Genomic DNA, 7,802 nt, shown 5'->3' on the forward strand with positions numbered 1-7,802 from the left:
AGTACTTAACAGATTACTTTTTATAGCAGTCATGCGCATAATCATGTATGAGTGTCTATTCATTCTTAATTTTGTGTATATTCTAACGAATTGATCCTTCATATTGAAAAGATCAGCTACGTATGTAATGTTCACCTACTGCATGGATTTTGTTTTCGCTTCAAGCTTTGGATTTACTTACACCATCCTTATTTCAACAACCTTGCTCACCGTACACAAGAGCTTACAAGGATTTTTTTAATTTGATTTATAGGTACATATGTTAAAGAAATAAAATATTTTTGAATTTACAAGAAAAATGTTTTAAAAAATTATACACGTCCAAGATTCTTCAAACGCCGTTTGTTTTGACCCTGCAAACAAATGAAAACGTATCTTCTTCAAAAGCGCATATCATGTCATCGGCCTTGAGCCCTTCAAACATGCCAAGTAAGCATTATTGGTGACTATAAAACATAACTAAACATAAGCTAGATACACTCTCAAGGACTTTAAAAAGGCCTCATCTATAAATGTTCAAATATTAATCCAAGAAGATTTTCGTAATGTATTATTTGCGAACATGTATAATAAATAAGGGTATTAATTTGGTAATTTGTCTGTGCTAAGCGAAGCGTAATAATCGCTCATGAAGCTGATATTCGGGTAAGTTTTATCCGGATACATACAGAGATTCAATTGTGGTCCCTGATAGAATATCGAATATCAAATTAAAAGATCTATTCATTAAATTCATTCTCAGAAGGAGGCGTTTCTCAAAATTTATACTCGTAATGGTATAAAGCAAACACATCAAACACAAGCCAGTTTCATTAGTATTGTAGAAACTGATCAGGTATATGTAGGGCGTGATTGTTTTCCATTATAGAAAATGACAAGGTATGTGTAGGGAATGATTGTTGTACATTGTAGAAACTGGCCGTGTGTAGGGAAAGTTTGGTGTACATTATACAACCTGACCATGTATATGCAGGAAACGATTGTTTTGCATTGTAGAAACTGTCCAATGCTTGTTTTAAAATAGTTCACTGCACACACCTTTCAGTTTCTACAATGTACAACAATCCTTCCCGATTCACACCTGGTCAATTTCTACAATGTACAACGAGAACGGTTTTTTGTTGGGTTAAGCAATTACAAGGGGTTAAGATGTATTCAAGACAGTAACCTTTCAGGCAGGTTTGTTGTTGCAGCAGCAAAAAAAAAAAAAAAAAAACAACAACATTGCTGACGTAATGAGTATGGTAGAAGAAGATGATTGAAATTCCTTTTCTCGAATAGCTCATACTAAAAGCATTTCAGAATGGACCGGCCGTCATATTCTGACTGACTGTTTGAAATTAAAGTTTCGTGCTAAATGGGTACCCCATCTGTTGACATCAGACTCAAAGTGCAAATGTTTATATTTGCGCCTAGAAACTGCTGAAAAATATAAAATTGTAATCCCAAGACAATATCTGAGTTGCTCACTGAAACTTTGTTTTATTGCTTTGAGCCCCAGAAACGCATAAATATAAGACAATGACGGAGAAAGAACAAAATTTACCAAAAAGCATAACATGCTATTTTATATAATTCTAGTGGTCCCGTTGTAAAAATTCCTTGAAAAGAAGGTAAAGCCGTTACAGGTAAGTGCTGAAAAAATTAAGTACTTACTTACAGCTGTCAGAACAGTCTGTCAAGATAAACGCCCAAGTAAAGGTTTAAAAGGCATACTGCTTATTCATAACAATGCGTACGCCAACAAAAGTCAAATTGTAATACTTTCTTTGAACAAGAAAATGCTATTCAGGTGGAAAACAAACCTTATATCCTGACACTTTGGCTTTTATTTTCAACTTTCCTTACTAGAAATGTTTTCAAGAAAAGGCTGTGCCGCTATAAGTTCCTTTGGTTATTCATTTTTTCCAGTATCTCAGCAGTATATGCCAAAGAGAGACTACTTGGCACTGCAAATAGCAGCAGTTTTGTCACGAATAGCAAGGCTCAAAACAGGGTTTCTTTGCAGGGTTGATGATGTAAAAATTGTATTTATTTGATTGATAATTTAGGGATATGAAAACCAATGACAGACTTTAATGAATCACCCTCATGGCAGCATTTAAAGTAAAATCTTTACTTACAGGCATATCATGATATTGCAATGTCTGATATGTCTTCAAAGGGAAATTCATATCTAAACATGACATCAGAAATCGTAACTGATAAGAGAACTGCACTTTCCAGTACCTTCTATTTTCAGCTGAAGTTAAATAAGGATTTTTCACTTTCAGAAGTAAATATCACAGTTTTTGAGAAATTAGATTCACTTTTCTAACCACACCTTCTGGAGGATGACACAATACTATAACGATTCATTCAAATATCATATTCATTCACAACGTTGGTTTCATTTTTTATTGTGAGACTTTAGATTGGGTGTCTATGAAAAAGTCCTAGTGCAGAGTATATGACAACTTTAGTAAAACATTAACCATTCGCCACGTTTCAGACATGTTAAAATGAGAGAACCCCAACATCTTGTGTGCATCATTTAGCATAAATGTTGTCTGGTCTCTCCTGGACTTCCAGATAAATTAATACTACTGGTGACAGATTTTATAGCGCACCCTTGGGTCTTAATTCTAGGTCTTGAAAAATGTATGCTTGCAATTTTTGAGGTTTGTGCGTTGGATGCCCTTCAGAATCAAATTTTAGTTTTTGTTTTTGTTGAGTTTAACGTCGTGCCAACACAAGTATAGGTAATATGGCGACTTTCCAGCTTTTCCTGGTGGAGGAAGACCCCAGTAGTCCACCGGGCATTATTTCGTCACAGATGCGGTACCTGGGTAGAGCAACCAACCTTAAGTAAGCCAAATGGATGGCTTCATCACATGAAGAATTCTACGCCTTGTTCTAATTGAGGCTCGAACTCACACCAGTAAAGGGCAAGTAATTTGAAGTCAGTAACCTTTTTTCTAAACAGGCACTTTACACAGACATGAGAATATGTCAATCCGTGGGAATGATTACCGTGCCCTGTAACTCAAAACGTTGGCTATGGAGATATATTTCTTGTCATAAAACTAAACTTTTAACGAATAAATTCTATAAAATGATGACACGAACTGACTAGTGTAAGCTGGAGTGGTCGTGTAAACACATGGGTCCCAACACCGTCTTCTTGGTATTCATACTAAACTTGTAATATATATGGCCCTCATTGTCAATTCAACAGCTCCAGCAACACACAGACTGAATTCAATGAAAATATTTTTGTTGGGTTTAACGTCGCACCGACACAATTATAGGTCATAGGGCGACTTTCCAGTTTAATGGTAGAAAAAGACTGCCAACATTGCTCTGTAAAGTTGAGCATTGTGCTCACTGCTATCAGTAGACACGTTCATATGGCAAAAATGTTGAGAAAGACGCTTAAACCTCTAGTGCTATATGTAGCATATATATACAAATATACATAAAATATTATATATTATACAAAAAAATAGTTTGCCAATAAAATATTTTAATTTATTAAAATCAATTATCTAACCAGCGTTGTGTGTTCACAATAAAGGCTTTCATACCTAGTTATAACCGTGAATTACCAGCTCTTTATCATGTAACGTTACTTGTGACATCATAATGGCTGCCTCCTACCAAAACATTTAATGACTTTAGCCATGGAAATATTGTCACTGTAAATTTTTTCCATGTGAGGTAATGAGTTTAGAAATAGTATCAATTCATTACATTAGAATTGATTTTAGTAATTTTGTTGATATTACTGTTTCTTTTTAAGGTGAAGAAGGTATAATTCAGCGACGTCTGGCGGAACGCCAAACGTTACGCTTCGCAACGTCGCGTCATTACGTTCTATTAATCTATCGGAAATAAAATGGCGTCGAGCGATGCAGGAGAGCGATACACCGGACGTTTTATATTTTTTTTTTGTTAATTCTTGGCTGGATAATCTTGGTCGTTAAGCACTACTTATGCTGTGTATGTGCAAGTGTTTTCTGTATGACAATGAGCACATTTGAGAATTATGAAAGCCATTACAAAATAATATATATTTTGAAGACAGATGATGTTTATAAATTTTCATTCAGACATTTTATATCATTGCTGTATTACATACAGCCACAGCAGACCGTTATCAAGCGCACTGTCGTAATAAACATGAAAATTTATGAAAAACATTTGATGTTTGTGTTTTGTTTTGCATTGTAGTTAGTAATGATATACTGACAATTTAACTGTTATTGTTTCCGAACTCCCTTTCGGCATTAAATTGCTCAACATTTGTTACCGACAACATCTAAACAAGTAACAAAAGCAGGTACGTCCATTTGTCCGATGTTTAAAAACGGAAACTTTAGTCTGACTGGTTGAATCTTTCTACACAACTGTTTGAGTTTGTTTAGATGCAGTAGTTCCAAAAGATAAATTATACCAAAATCCAGTGTTTGGTGGTCGCTTAATCCCGAATATGTTACAACTTCACATGCTGCATATTATTCCTACATGGCTTCATGTCTCTATTGAAAATATTGAAGCACTGAATAAGATACATACAAAACAAACTTTTAATGTACATTTTCGACTACGTCAAGGGCCAAAACACTGGTCTGACTGTGTGAGATCGAATTAAAACATCATATACTCAAAAAGAAATGTTGATAACAATCGTGGGAGGTTTGATGACTCTAAGTCAATGCTTTCTGAGATATGCCCGACACTAATTCGGACTGACGGACGGACGGACGTGCGGGCAAGGGCAACACTAATTGCCCCACCCAAACATAACGAGGAAGGCGTGTGGGTGGGCACATAAAAGCATAAAAAGAAATTATTTCATATTGTAACATTCTCTATGCAAAAGAAATCATTTACCACCAGTTGCACCTTAAATTATATTTAAAAACACATCTTTTTGAAATATGTCCTAACATTTCATGCGAAAAAAATACGGCTTTCTTTTTACTGCGGGATTCAATGAAAATTCAAATCATTTCCGACTGAAAATTTGTATATGTACATGTATACGCACTTGCTTAATTGTACTTTGTCTCGCAATTGTACAATCTTCTAAGTAGGTAACTTGAAAATTACCACCTATATTCACGTGATAAAGTCACCTGTGAAATATAACGATTTGAGCCGCACCATGAGAAAACCAACATAGTGCGTTTGCATCCACGCAGTCTGGTCAGGATCCATGCTGTTCGCTAACAGTTTCTCTAATTCCAGTAGGCTGGTCGCAAACGCCCTGTGTTGGTTTTCTCATGGCACGGCTCATTTGTATATACAATAATGAAAGTATGTTTCAGAAAGGTTTAGAATTTTTAAAACGGAATGGCTAACTATTATTTGCAAACAGCATACGCCGTTTTAGTAATAAGACGGTTGCTAACGTCAGAAAAAAGCGAGAAAATGCGCAATGTCAAACGCCGCCCATAGCGCCATTTGAGACTTTTTCGTTTTTTGCGACTTCGTAGCTCGTAAACGAAGTCGGTAGTCAAAGACTTTTTTTTCGTTATTTTGCTGAGAAATACCTTTAAAGTAATTGTGTAATTTTTTAAAAAAAATCTATGGACCAGTAAATGCATGCTCCCAATTTATATTAGAAACGTCACTTCCGTAGAGGTCAGATTTTAGAACAACACATGCTACGATTTATGGCTACAACTTAATTATTCGGAAAGGGTCAGACTCGAACTTATCACTTAACAAACTCGTGTGCAGTCAATGTCGCTGTGGGCTAACAATTATTTGGTAGAAGTGAATTTAATTTATTTATCAAATGATTTTCTTATGATTTTTTATGTCAGAAAAATGCACGAGAAAATGGGGGTAGGGGAAAATTTATGACAATACTGCGAATCCGAAGTCGGTGACCCCCGATTTTTGTTTGATCATTTTGCAGTAAAATAAATTTATAAGATAATATTAGTTTTTACAAAAAATCTATGGACTAGTTTTTGCACACTACGTAGTCATTCCTCACAAAAACAATTATTTCATAGACAGATTTTGGCATGATTTTTGCATAAAGTAAGCATTCCTTCGGAGAATAGCGTAAGTATATATTTGAAAATTACATCACCGTATAGTTTTCGACTGGCATATTATATAAAACGGAAAAAGTACTTTTTTAAATAAAATGAACGCCCCAAACCTAAATTAATCGCCATGATAACGGCAACGTCACGACTATTTCCGAACAGGCTAAAAGGTGAAATTTCGACGTCATTTGCGTAAAAAGTATGCCTTTGACCTTTTCAATAATTGTACATCGGGTGAAGATCAACTTTTGCTGTTAAAAACGCATGTTATCAAAGATGCAACTTGTTTTTGAAAATCCCGCTCATTACACCTTCTTCACCTTAAAGGAGAATATGCAACATTTAGCAACATTTCTTATCAGAAAGAACTAGGTAAAACATTAATACTAACGAAAAAAGTATCAAAATTGGACTACAAACAAAAACGATATACACATTTGAATACTATCTATGTACTCAAATGGCAGTCATTTTGGGCACAGTGACATCATCATTCTTTCCTTTTATGGGCATTACCATATATAGATATTCAGAAAATAACAACTTAGAGAAACATATTTTGTGGGCCATATTATAATATGAACGTTATCATTTGTGTAAAAGTGTATACCTTTTCCATGTGTAATTGTATTTAACATTATTTGGCCATAAATACAATATTTTGGTAATGTCCATATAAGAAAAGGACGATGACGTCACTGTGCCCAAAATGACTGCCGTTTAATTAATTGATACTACATTGTATTTAAATTGCTATGTCTTTTTTGTTTGTAGTCCCATTTTTATATTGTTTCGCCAATTTATAGCATTCATTACATTCGTTCTAAATATATACGTCGTCAAATGTTGAATATTCCCCTCTAAGTTGTCTCCATACAGAAATAGTTTTGGCAGGCGTTGCATATGCTACATTGAACGATTTATCTTCTGTTGCATATATATGTTATACTAGGTAAAATGACACACTGTTCATAGGGCTTTGTTTAACAGCCATAAAAGTGTTATTTAACCAAACACGTCTGTGGTTATTGTTAAATCATATATTTTGTACAAGGTGTACACATGTATACATTCCACAACATATGTTTGAAATAAAATTTTAGTGAGATATGTTTACTTCTTTACATGCATCATATCTGCTACATTGCGAATACGAGACATACATACGAAGGGACAGAGGCATTTAATGTGACAACTATATCTCATAGTCATAATTGCCTAATTGCTTGTGATATATTATTTAATATGCCCTAACTAAATGGGTTGCAGGCCAGAAGTACCAAGGGCCAATAGTTGACTTATGATCAACAAGCCATTCAATAATTGATTAATTACTTGACATCAAAAATTGATTTTCTTATTTTAACGTTTATACCTATTAACGCTTAGCCTTACATTTTAAGAAAAAAAAAATCAAACAACGCCAGATCATAGAAAGAAAGGATTGTTTCACATAAAAATTGAACAGCAAATAAAATATATATTTTACTCAACAAAACAATTGTCGGTAAACAGCTGATACATTCACTGAATTCCGGAAAAGGACTGCATAAAGGGGCCACAACACTCGTGCAGTGATGTTATAGGCTCAATACATATGATTTATCTTATAGTTATATTTTGCAATGTAAAACAACATATAACGTCAATTTTGATGTGCAAAAAGGGAAGAGTTTAACCAGACAGTGTACGGTACTTCAAAACGGAAAACTACAGGAAAGGTTCAAGTATTTTTGATATAACTATACAATTTTA

This window comes from Mercenaria mercenaria, chromosome 12 (genome assembly GCF_021730395.1).
Source record: "Mercenaria mercenaria strain notata chromosome 12, MADL_Memer_1, whole genome shotgun sequence".
NCBI classification, from domain to species: domain Eukaryota; kingdom Metazoa; phylum Mollusca; class Bivalvia; order Venerida; family Veneridae; genus Mercenaria; species Mercenaria mercenaria.